This window comes from Saccostrea echinata, unplaced genomic scaffold, assembly GCF_033153115.1.
Source record: "Saccostrea echinata isolate AGI-Se365-2 ecotype Australia unplaced genomic scaffold, CSIRO_AGI_Sech_v1 ptg000001l, whole genome shotgun sequence".
Taxonomy (NCBI): domain Eukaryota; kingdom Metazoa; phylum Mollusca; class Bivalvia; order Ostreida; family Ostreidae; genus Saccostrea; species Saccostrea echinata.
Window position 1 is genome coordinate 327,201 of NW_026889750.1, and position 13,750 is coordinate 340,950.

A 13,750-nucleotide genomic window follows, 5' to 3' on the forward strand; every position below is an offset into this window, starting at 1 on the left:
GTAAAAGCTAAGTTTTTTTTTCTTGAAAATCGGTCAAAATGCAAGGTCATAAAAACCATAACACATTTAGAAATGTCTTGCCTTGGGTAATGTACACAAGAAATACCAAAATCATATCTTCTCTCAATGAAAGGTTATTACCAAAGTTAAAATTTGGAGAAGAATAGTAAAATTCAAGTCCTAAGGTAAAAAAAAAATCATGGTACATTTGAAAAGCATAGACAATGCACATGTGAATTATAAAGTCGTATCTTCTTATCATTCAAAGGTTACTACTACTACCAAAGTTTTTCTTTTTTGAAAAGTAGGTTAAATTTCAAGGTCGAGAGGCCAAAAATCATTAGGCATTCTGAAAAGTCTTGTCACAGGTAATGTACATGTGAAATATGAAAGCCCTATCTTTTCTCATTCCAAAGTTTGACCAGTTTTTGTGACTGACGGACGAATGAGATTTAATGTCCCCGCGCAATCTCAGAAGCAGTTGACAAATTTTTATATTTACATTGTTATACAATGTTTTCTTGAAATCAGCAAGAATTGCAGGAGTAGCATTGCCATGGCGAAAAAAGATCGTAAAAAGAATTAAAGGAGAGAATCATATTTTTATTAATTTTTAAACTTTATATAAATTAAACACACTTTCGGGAAGAATAGCATTTTCTACGATGGCCGACAGCGGCCGCCACTTTTGATTCTGAATATTGTCATTTTGTACAGCTTTTTTGTCAATTTTCGTTGACAAATTACAACTAAACTGGTAATGCTATATGTCCATATACAGTTTTTACACTGACAATTTACACTGAAGAAAATCATTAAAATTCTTTCTTGTGATATGAAATGAAGATACATAAAACATGTTACTTGAAGGTGATAAGCTTAAGGTTCTAGCAGAACAGCAAGGTCGGGGTGATTACAGATTAGTATTGTCTTCTAGATATGCTTTCTCGACTGATTGTAGTAGTTATAATTCATAAAATTCCATGTTGGTGTACCTGTTGGTCACATCATAGGTAACCAGGATGAAATTTTCCAGGTCTATCAGAAATTTGATTTTGTTCATAATCGGACGTGTCTTTGATGTATGAATTTTGTGTTTTTTAAACAATGCGCACGAGGAAATGATCACATTAGTTACATGTACCTTCATTTTTTATTCCCGTGCCACATTGAAAAATAATTGGCCGACCAGGTGGAAGTCTTGAGAGGTTGCGTTGGTCTTTAAATGTGTTTCAAGCATTTAGTTATTAATTTTATGTACTTAGAGAGCAAATACAGACTCCCACATTTAAGGTTGTCATTTTATTCTTGCTTAAAAACGGGTATATTTCCGTATCTAAAGTTTTGTTTTTGATACATTCCATAAACTTTTGATTGGATGTTCACATGAAGAGCTATACTAAATCTTGTTTTTCTACCTCTACATAATAGGTAGAATCGAGTTGTCTCATACACTTTTAGGATCGAGATATATCCATTATATTCATGTATATCCATTACAACAAACGTATTACTTTTAAAAATCTTTTTAACGATACAACAAGGTGACAGAATGACGATTTGCGTCTAATCTAGGATCAACTGAGTTACGATATCTCAGACTAATTGAGGGTGAAAATCATTAAAATGCTCCTTATCTCTTTCAAGCCACCTGTTTTATGTATCTTAATTTCATATCACACGAAAGAATTTTAATGTTTTTCGCTGGTGTAAATTGTCAGTGTAAAAAGTGTACATGTACATATAACGTTACCAGTTTAGTTGAAATATGTCAACCAAAGTTGACAAAAACGCTGTACAATATGACAATATTCTTAATCAGAAAGTGGCGGCCGCTGTCGGCCATCGTAATTTTCGAAGTATACCGTAATTAAACATCCCATTTTAAACAGTTATGATAGCACCTTTCATTAATCTAGTAAAACGATAACTGACGTTCTCTTGTGTTAGGGTTTATTTAATCAGTTAAAAATTCTATGGGAGTAACAGTTTTCAAACTTCGATAGCTTACTCTTTTTGAGTGATCATAGCAACATCGCTTATTGAATTAAAAAGTCGTCTAAATTTTGTCTTTATTAACAGTGAAATGCTGTAATTTTTTTTTTTAATGAAAAGTGATATTTTGTCTTTGTAAAAGAATATGAGTGATATTTAGTCACAGGGTGAAAGTATATCAGAAGGGCGACTTTCCTTTCCTTCAAGAAATTTGTTGCTAAAAGAGTAACTAAACTATCTTGACAAAGACTAAAACTGCTAAAGTTTCTCCTAATATGTTTTTGAAATCCATATATTTACATTTCCAAATATTTTTTCTTAAGATTCTTTGCAAATTCAAATACTGTTCATTTTCTCATGAACTACCATGGATGAGCATGAATATCTCCATTGTTACGTCATAATACGGTACTTGACGTCAAAACTATAGTGCAAACTGTTTTGCTTTAAAAATGACAGTTGAATGGCATAATCTGTGGCAACTCTTCAGAAAAATAATGTAAATATAAGAAATGAATTTAATTTTTGAAAATTCATGAGGTACATGAACTATAACGCTTCACGCCGGCATATTTATCATGAAGCGCTAACGCGCTTCATGAAATATGCCGGCGTGAAGCGTCGTAGTTCATGTCCTCATGAATCTTCAAAAATTAAATTCATTTCTTAAGGTCAAGATCTAGTAAATGATTTTAGACTGTCTTTTTGGTGCTACATCCATTATGACGTCATAATCAATTTAAACTTTATTTTTCCCGTACTTTACGGCTCTAATAGAATTATGTAGAAAATAAATTACTTTCCAGAATTCAATTTGAAATCCGATGAAAATTAATCCCGATACCTATATTCAATTTGATTTCATTTCAAAGAAGAGACTAAGAACACACAATTTACTGTTTTCTGAGAGACTGTAGGCAATCTGGATACCTTTCATTTGTCTGATATGGAAAAAACTCCTATATTCGTGACTGCTTTTCTTAATTTTTCATTGAAAATGACAGTTTAAAATATGATTTTTCGTCTTGTTTATCTACAAATTATGCCCCGATACACCTTATTAGACCAAGCTATAGTTATAAAGCATCATTAAAGGAATTTATTTCTCAAATTTGAGAAATCTGTAGGCTCCTTTCATTTACTAGATCTTGACCTTAATTAAATATACAATATTTTCAATCTCGCAATTGTTAAGCTATGACGTCTCAACTACTTAACTATGACGTTACAGCCTTTCACACTGTTACATTGTACGAAAAGACAGAAGCAAAGGGAAGATCAAAGGAAATGTAACGAACAGAAAATTCAATATTTTATAGTTGAATATGGAATTTATTTTACTCTTAAGAGAGGATTTTTAAAAATACATTCACTCGTGCTTCGCACTCGTGAAAATATAATTAAAAAAATCCCATCCCACTCGTGAAATAAATTCCATATATGTAACTACAAAACATTGAATATCCTCTATATCTTTTGGAAAAGTTGCACTTTGAACCAGTTTGAAAGGTTACTACTTAACATTTTGTTGCAGAAAAAAGCTATGACCGAAATCATGCAAAAACTGCAGGACAAGTGGTTCTAAGAATTCAGAGACAGTTAAATGAAAAATCAAATAAGCTCTTCTTGCTTTCCCACAGTATAAAGGCAGTAGAGCGAACAAAATTAAACGCATGTATTTTCATTTATCAAACACTTTATTCTTCAATGGTATTTCTTTCATTTTTCAATTGTTCCACGTTAACTATATAAAAAGAGCAGCAAGGGTCATCATTATATTGCGCATTATGGATATAAGTAAAAGAAAAATATATAAGATGTAATACACAAGCCGATATCACTTGAAAGACATTCTCTGTCTGGCTTTACTCTGTAATTTGCGGACATTGAAGCTGATATGACAATCCGTCTCAGATTAATTGTACAACGACGAGTTTTTCTCTTACTGTTGAACCCAGACTCATAACCAACACGTTTTATAGGACTTTTATCTCGAATTTGCATGGAATCTTACACGAGTTTTGAATGTATCAACACTAAACATCTTATTCCAACTAAAAGTGATTTTCAGAGAGAAAATATACATATAAAACAATCATATATCGAAAATGATGGATTAATTTAAACAAGAGCCCCATGCGCTACATCGCTCACTTGAAGCACTTTGTCTAGAAAAAAAAAACGGTCAGTATTGAAAAGTTTAAGTATATTACCCCCCCCCCCTCCAGGGGCATGGGAGGAGGTCATGATTTAAACAAATCTGAATCTTATATTCTATACTGCCTGAGGATGAAATATGGAGATAACAAACAGTATTCAAGCCCAAAGTCCATTAAAACAATATAAATAGGGAGCAGAGCATCCCCTGCCGACCGGTCACACCCGCCTTATGCTCCTTGTCATGATCGGGAAAAATCCGTAGACATTTTAGTGTGTAAATAAATCCGTAGACATTTTAGTGTGTAAATAATGGCCTAACAATTAGTATGAAAAATGTAAGTTAGCATTTGATTTAATGAAAGGTTGTATTTGCTGACAAGGTCATTTTGTCATTTGCTGACAAGGAAGCTTGCATATAAATATATATGCCTTATCATGACCTTCCTGTTCTTGAAGATTTTAAAAGGAATTTTTACTATGTATTCCTTACTTAAAACTTTGATTGTCTATATTCAGGCCATACCCTACCCCCGAGGGATTAACATAACTTTGATGTTCTTAGGTAGATTTAAAAAAAAATCCTATATATTCTTATTTAAAGCTTTGATCCCCCATCATGACCCCACCCAACCCCAACCCCCCGGGGGTCATGATTTGGACAAATTCGAATCTACACTACCTGAGGATGATTCCATATCAATATGAGACTTTGCTGTTCTTGAGAAGAAGATTTTAAAAAAATCGTATATATTCCTAGGTAAAACTTTTATCCTCCATTGTGGCCCTAGCCTACCCCCAGGGGTCATGATTTGGAAAAATTCGAATCTTCACTACCTGAGGATGATTCCATATCAATATGATTAATTAAGACTTTGCTGTTCTTGAGAAGATTTAAAAAAAAAATCCTATATATTCCTAGGTAAACCTTTGATCCTCCATTGTGTCCCCACCCTATCCCCGGGGGTCATGATTTGAACAAATGTGAATTTACACTATTAATGCAGATTTCATAAAAGTTTCAACTTTTTTTGCCCAGTGGTTCTTTAGAAGATTTTTGTCACCAAATTTTCACTAATTCTTAATTATCTCCCCTTGAAAGATGACGTGGCCCTTAATTTGAATGAATTTGAAACCCCTTCACCCAAGACTGCTTTGTGGTAAATTTCGTTGAAATTGTACCAGTGGTTCTAGAGAAAAGAAGAGCTTTGAGCTAAAAAGGTAGAAGAAAATCAATTATCAGACAGTTATTGCGTGACTGGTAGCATTTTAGAGGCACATATATAGAAGGATTAAATAAGATGAAAGGTTAAATAGTCAATAAATAAAAGCTGAAATTAATTAAACAGATTAATTGTTCATCTCTGAGGTGAGCCTCGGTTAGACGAAGGCTGTGTAGAATTTTAATGATTTATAACATACTTGCCGAAGTATGTGCAATTTTTGGTAACATTTTACACTAAGTCCAAAACAGTTGATTTACATTGTCAGAAAAAAGGCACATTTTACACAATGAAAAAGCTACTAATCGGTATAATAAACATCATATTCTTGATGGACTATTACATTTAATATCACATTTAGCGTAAATTTTGACTCAAAGGTTTTGCTTGCAGCTTGTAAAATTTGTTTTACAACAGTGAAAGTAAAAAAAAAAGAAATCTGCTCTCCATAAGTTTAAGATGAAGGCGTACATATATGTCAAGTGATTTAAGGAATAATTGTCTAGTGTTTGTTTGTTTGTTTGATGTAATCAATCAGTTTGCTTGGCGTTAACGCGTAAAATTATCACGACAGCAAACTGACTGATCATAAAACTGACCAATAAACCAGACATTTTGTCATTATATTTAGATTTTTATCTGATCCCTGAATCAATAAAAAATATTTTCATTCAAAAATAAGAAATCTCAGCAAGCCCCGCCCAGTGTATTGCTACAAGCAACACACAGAGAACGATGCAGTTCCGTGACGTCTTGAACAAATCGCTTTATGAGATTATAAAACCATTACCCTATTTGTAGTTTTATCTAGGACAAATACATTTGAAAATGTAAATATATCAAAATAACGACAATGTTACCTTCTTCTCATTTATTTTATTTATTTATTTATTTATTTATTTATTTATTTGGATTCAGTATAAAATACAGACAGCCATCACTTCGATAAACTGGAAATCTGCTACAATACAATCAATGGTCAGCGCTCTAGACCGAAGCTCCCGATTGGGTCGTAAAAACTCTATTTTTTATATACTTTCAACTAGATGATTATTATCTCAACAACCGTTAGCTTTGAATTCTACTACAGTTATGAATCGTTATTTAGCATGGAAAACATCATAATCCGTTACTTAATATCATCTAGTTACATACAGTGTACTTTCCGTAAATGCAGCCAACTCCGGCTCTGTTGCACTTTTAAAGATACAGCTGATTCACAGAATCATTTTCATACAAAAACGAAGCGTTTTAAAAGTGACTAGAAATTGTCAGCTGAAATAAAATACAAATGTCCGATCGTCTCAGATCATGTATTTTTCATCTCTTTCACATGTCACCCCATTCATTGGCACTGATTAATTCTTGCATTTGAAAAAAGCCTTTCTGCGAATCTCGAAATTTATTATTCGGAACATTTCTGGGAATGGTTCTTTTTTATTGTTTTGATTTGGATCTTTTTTTTATTACTGTTGAACGTTTTTTATACCAAAGTCCTATTGTTGTTTTGTTGTTACCAAAGAGACTGATGAACTGCGGATTCAGGGGTTGAAAAATAATGTCATAAAATAAAGGTAAATTGAGATTAATGAATTAACTGTTTGATTTACGGTGTGCTGCAAAATATTAATATAAAACGTGGCATGTCGTATGAATTCATCGGTAATATCTGACACCCCCCCCCCCTTCCAAAAAAAAAAAAATGCCGTAAACTTTGCATAATTAAGGCAACTGATTTTAAACATTAAGATTAAATACAAAGTACACTCTCAGTAAACAAAGTGATAGATCCATCTAAAGTATCTTCACAATCAATAATATTTTGACAAGTTTTCGCACGAATCCATCATGCGTTCTACTTGAGTTTCATTACAGAATTGCTGTTTGACACCGATGCAACACTTTACGGAACAAGTTTGTATGACAAATTGAATATCGAAGATGCTCGTCTTTCCTATCTATTTAGTGAACTAATTGTGGATCAATACACGCTACTGTTTTTGCATTAATTCCTTAACTTTGCCATTGTTCATGTAAAGTTGTTATAGAACTATAATCCTGAGGACGGGAAAGTATTCTTGTACGCCATCTTAACATATTCTAACATTCAAATATCAAATTCAGTAGAACTCCGAAAAATCAAAGTTAATAAAAGCTAATTGCAAAAGGAATTGAAAGAGAAAATCTCACAAGAAAAGTTCACATTCTCCAAAGACGGAAAGAGAATTAAAACATCTCTCTAAATGGGGCTTGATTGGATCTCCTGATTTTAACACTGGCAATTAGACAAATTGGAAAGGCACCTGCTACTTTTTGCTGAGGGCTGGTGAAATTCATCATGGGAACCCCACAGGCCATTTCAGGCGGACCGTCTTTTAAGGAATTTATTACAAGTCATAATGTTATCCATGTCGCTCTGCGTCGCTTCACGTTTGCGAAAAAATGACATCTTAATTCTTAATTTCATACACATAACCTCTTTCAAAATGTTCCTTCCCTATCAATCTGACTTTTATGCTTAAACATATACACATTTGCCAGATTTTTATACCCCGTTGAAAAGCGAGAGTATTTAGTGATGGGGTGTCCGTCTGTCTGTCAATTTGTTACAGTTGGGAATAGCCATCCCTATCCGCAACTTTTCCTAACAACTGAATATTATGAAATGAGACTTTCACAGAATCTGTTGTACATACTGCCTTTGTGCAGCTCCTATTTTACATTTGATCGGGCAGATATTTGGGTTTTCCCACGGTAAAAGATTGACACTGCATTTCTTTTTATAATATTGAGGGTACCCATCTCTTATCAGGTAATCTTCCTATACCACTGAATAAAATTTAATGAGATTTTCACAGAATCTATCGTTACTCATATTGCTGTTTTGTACCTCCTATTTTACTTTTTGATCGGACAGAATATTTTGGCTTTCTCATAGCAAAACATGGACTTTGCCATTTTACTCATGTGGGGGTGGGGTGGTGGGTCATTTTGTGAGCTCAGTGCTCACAATACTTCTAGTTTATATTTGCATTCAAATAGTAAAGGTGAGATTGTTAAAGCAGATGTATCTTGCCTTTATTGAGTAGCAAAATAATTTTACACATAAAAAAAAACTATTTCGTTTACTTTTATTTCATATATATTTTAAAATATAAGCCTCTTTTGAAGACTTTAAAACAGAAACTAGAAGAACTGTTAGCTCTGAGCTCACAAAATGATACCCCGCTCCCATGTGAGTATAATGGCAAAGTCCATGCTTTGCAATATCTGTCCTATCAGAACATAAAATGGAAGGTGCACAATGGCACTATGTAATAAAGATTCTGTGAAAGATTCATTAAATTATATTCAGTGATATAGAAGGAAGTGCGGATAAGAGATGGGTACCCTTCCTCCCAATGACAGTGCCCATGATTTGCTTTCATGGCAAGCCCAAAATATCTGTCCGATCAAATAAAGGTGTACAATGACAATATGTAATAAAGATTCTGTGGAAGTCACATTAAATTTTATTGTGTGATAGGAGGAATTGATGATAAGACATGGGTACCCTGCGTCTTATAGAGAGAATCCATGTTTTACTATGCAAACCCCAAATATACGGAAATTGATAATTTCAACTTGAAATGTGGATTTTCCAACTTAAAAATTTGTAATTTCAACGTTAACATTGGTTTTTCCAACTTTAAAGTTGTTGTAATAGTACAGATTTTTTTTAATTTTTTTTTTAACTTTTGAAATGACCCCTTGTTGTGGTATCGAACTGCATGGTTATGAAATGGTTTAAATATAAATGCCTCCCTATTGAAACATTCTGAAGCATATATTTTCATTATAGTTCATAAAAGTCCTCTAATATTGACTAAACTTCATTTATATTCTCATATTTGCCCCGTGTTTTAGTGTATGTTTTTCTGTAACTGAGCTGAGAAACACGTGTTGTGAAAATGCAGAACACTTTACTTGCATTTACGTAAATGAATTTCTGTTTTTTAACTAAAGAATTCTAATACTAGTTGATAAATATTGTCACCTTATAATTGTACATATGTTTCATTACATGTTTGGCATATTATATACTGTACTTTCATGTTTTCTTTACATCTGTTTACATTTTTGGTCACGAATGTGGTATTGTGGGATACGTCCCTGAACTTCCGGTTTATTTTTCTCTGGATCCGCATCGGTGTATTTATACACCCGTTAATTTTATCGAGGAAGAAACTTAGCTGTTATAAGGTAAGTTATTATTTAATCATTGTTGAATGAATGTTATTTTAATGGTGGCAGATTTATTGTAATGTTATTTACTTAATTGGAACTCTTTTCCGGACACATTTTCCCGTTTTTCCAAAATATTCCGTATGGATTTATATGATTTCGTATGATGAGATATCTTACTGGGATATATAAGGGGTTAATTTTCCGTATGACACCAGTCTGCTCTGTCTATTTTTCGGGGTAAACGTCAGTTCTTTGGGGTTATAAATTATATTTGGTAAATATTATTATTTTGTAGCCACATATCTTGATTATTTTAAGATCTAGCTACTTCTTGGGATTAAATTGATATTATTAAACTCATTTTTTTGCTTAAATCTGACTCAAAGGTGGTTAAAAAGCCTGGTTATATATTTTTTAAATTAAATTATTATTGTTTATTTTTGATTTGATGCAGACTCAATAAATTTATGAAACTTAAATTCTGTGTTTGTTCCTCAGATTAAGAGAGTACTAGTATTACTAAAACCAGCACATTTTAAATACCATCTTGACAAGAATTACAATATCTGAATGCAATTTTTACTGGGATAGCCAATGAGAGCTATCTTGTTACATATTATCTTGGTGTCAGAAGTGGGATCCACAATTTTCAGGCGTGGATCCAGCGATACGGACTTGCTCCAAATATTACATTTTTTTTTAATAAACACAAAAGATATCAACTTTTTTTACAAGACGCCAGGCAGCTTTGAAAGAAGGACAAATGAACAACAAAGAAACAAATAAAATTTCATGTCCTGAAGAGATAGGAAAATTCAACGTGGAAAATGATGAAGGAAATTTTAACTGACTATGAAGAGGACAACTTGCAACTCAGATTCAGACATTAACACAACAGAGGGCATACATGTATTGTACCCTGAAATTATTGTGCAGTCCCTTCAAAAAGTCAACAAATCTTCAAATGCAAGTCCTCTCATCTCTAAGAACAAGAGAAACAAGACATACACCTAAAAAGTATCATGACCCACAAACCTCACACATGACACAATTACCCAAAATGACGAAATAGATCCTGACAAGGAAAATGAAAGGTCAAAGCAACACATACATGTTAGACAGATGTGCTCAAACGATAAATGGAGCCCTCTGCAAAAGGACTGAGACAATAGGAAATATTTTCAAGACCACTATAAGTGAAATTCCAGACGACGGCCTCGTTCATAAAAACCACATCAAAACTCAGTCAAATAGCAGGTCTAACATGAGTAACAACAAGGACCTGAATAGTGACGATTCAAGCCGTTAATCTGATTCAGATAAAAATTCGTCAGTTCATGTAAAATTTTCAAGGAAAAACACAATGTTTCAGTTAAACTACCTGTTTTCAAAGGAGACCCAGATGAAAGCTGGAAAGCATACATCAATAGATTTGAGGCTGTTGCCAGTCACAATGGATGGACAAACAATAGTTAGGACAGCTCTTGACAAGACACTACAGGCAAGTTTGCTTTTGAGGATCTCAGCCCTGAAATTTTAATTAGCTATAGAAATTAAGAAGACACCTTGGGAATCGCTTTGTAATTTATGAATCACCAAAGACTGTTCAGACTAAATTCAGGTGAAGGTTACAAAGGAATGGAGAATCTGCTCAGTCCTATGGAGCAGCATTAAAAAGCCTCTATAGTAAAACTTAATCAAATAGAGATCATATCTCAAGACAAGGGGATCTAGTTTAACGGTTCTTATGCTAGGTCTCATGAAAGAAAAGGCTAGGATTCACGTTGAGCTCAACAAAGATCCCTTGACTATTGAGGAAGCTATCAAGTTTGTACTTGAGTATGAGAAGACATCTAGGTACCCAAGAGCAGATAACGATGAAAATGACCGCTATAACAGACGTAGACAAATTCGCCAAGTAAGCCAACAAAGTAATTCTGCTAGTCCTCCAAAGGCAAAAGCCAAGAACCCTAGGAGTTTCGCAAACCTTCAAATCATCAAAAAGACCCAAAAACTTACTTCTCATGAACAGGACAGTAAAATTAGACAGGATCAGAAACACGATTTTGTAATAAGAACAGAACTTAAGGATATCTTGAATGAAGTTCTCTTTTCAAAATCTTCTTCAATTTAAGAACAGCCAAGTCAGCAGAGATATCCCCTGATATGTTACCGCTGTAGTGAACAAGGGCATTATTCTAGAACTGTTCAAACGAAAAGGTTCAAAATGGACATACGGAGAGTAAATTGAATCCTAGAGCCACTGAATTTAAACTTCCGTCAAACTAGAGAAAGTCAGCCCTGAAGGCCAAGGGATGGCCCCAGCGGATTTCAAAAATGGCCAATTTTTTAATTTTTTTTTTGAAAATTGTTGTATGAATGAGAAACAAGATCCCTGATAGTTTACATTAAGTTAAGAGAGATCACTTCAATTTAACTGATGATGTATTTTATGATGCCGAGAGTACAGGTAGTGGACTGGTGAAATTTATGATCAGCAGCGACTTTGTGCAGTTGAGGAGGATAGAGTTCCTGGAGGTTTAAACACACTTGGAGATAGTTTGGTGGATTGTGGCGTGGTGTCCTTTGTAAACCACGATAGTGATAATCAGACATTTAGTCTGTCTGAGACTCAACATACATCAAGTGAGATGCTTGATACAAATGCAGGTGAATACCTTAGTACGAGTTGTTGTGCTGCTATTGAATCTGATAATTCTTTCCATTTTACTAGTGTTTTGAGACAGTTAACAGCTATCAAGGAATATACATAAGTAGATCTGTACAGGGAGTGGATTTGGAATGGACCACAGATACTGGTGCAACAGGATTCATTATATCAAAGAAAATTTTTGACAGAATCTCCCAAGATCAGAGACCACAGTTAAAGATAGATAAAGATAAAGATATCTATTATTATTAACAAGTGTTAGTGTAGAACCTTTGATTTAGTTTGGAAAGGCCATTTTTGAAATTCAACTTAATCATGAAACATTCCAAGAGGAGATTATCGTGGCTGAAATAGAAGACCAAGGACTTTGAGGACTTGATATATTATTAAAACCAGAAAATGGACTTGTCAGTTTTAACTTGAAAATACAATTCAGTTTTAGGGGGAAAGAAATTGAATTTAGACAAACACTACACAAAACTAGGAGAGTTATAGCAGCAGATGTCATTCCACCTAACTGTGAGAAGTTGAAAGATGTATTTATAGATAGATTCAAATCTGACAGAAATTTGATTTGTAATATCTTTTTTATTGAACCTACAAATGATTTCGATAACAAGTTTTCACTTTTGATGGCTTTTGTTTGATAGACATAGAAAAAATAGTCTCAGCAAAGATTAGAGTTCTAAATCCTTTCAATACAGAAGCCAAGACACAACAAGATGGTGTCTTAGGAGAGGCAGAGATTATGCATCCTATCTAGTCGAGAATTTGTCTCAGAAAGCAAGTTTCAGTCAAGTAGTGAAAAATTCAGAAAAGTACAAGTAGATCAATCCGACAAGGGAGACAACTAGTCACAGCCAACTGTACCTAATCACCTTTTAGATTTGTATTGTAGGGCAACACAAGATAAAACTCAAAAGAGAATGCAAGCAGATTTCATATCATCTCTGCAATTATTAGTCGATCTTTTCAAAGATGATACCAATGTAGAAGTCATCTCTCTTGAACATCATAAAATAGATAATGGAAGCTCCAAGCCTATTAGACATCCTCCTAGGGAAGTGCCTTTGGCATTTGCAGATGAAGAGCAAAAAGTTGTCAAACAAATGTTGGAACAAGAAATTATTAGAAAATCAAGTTTTCCATGGGCTAGTCCCATGGTATAAGTTAAAAAGAAAAATGAAAAAAACGGATGTATTGACTATAGGCGTCTCAACAAAGTAACTCACCAGGATGCATTTCCACTTCCTCGAGTTCAGGACTGCATAGATACAGTCCGAGGACCTGTTGACTTTTCTACATTTGATCTAACATCTGGATACTACCATGAACCTGTAACAGAGGAAGATATTCTTAAAACGGCCTTGATTACTAAATATGGACTTTACGAATTTACTAAAATGCCAATGGGCTTAAGCACAGCTTGCGCCACAGAGACTTATGGAACTTGTTTTGCAAGGATTGAACTGGAAGA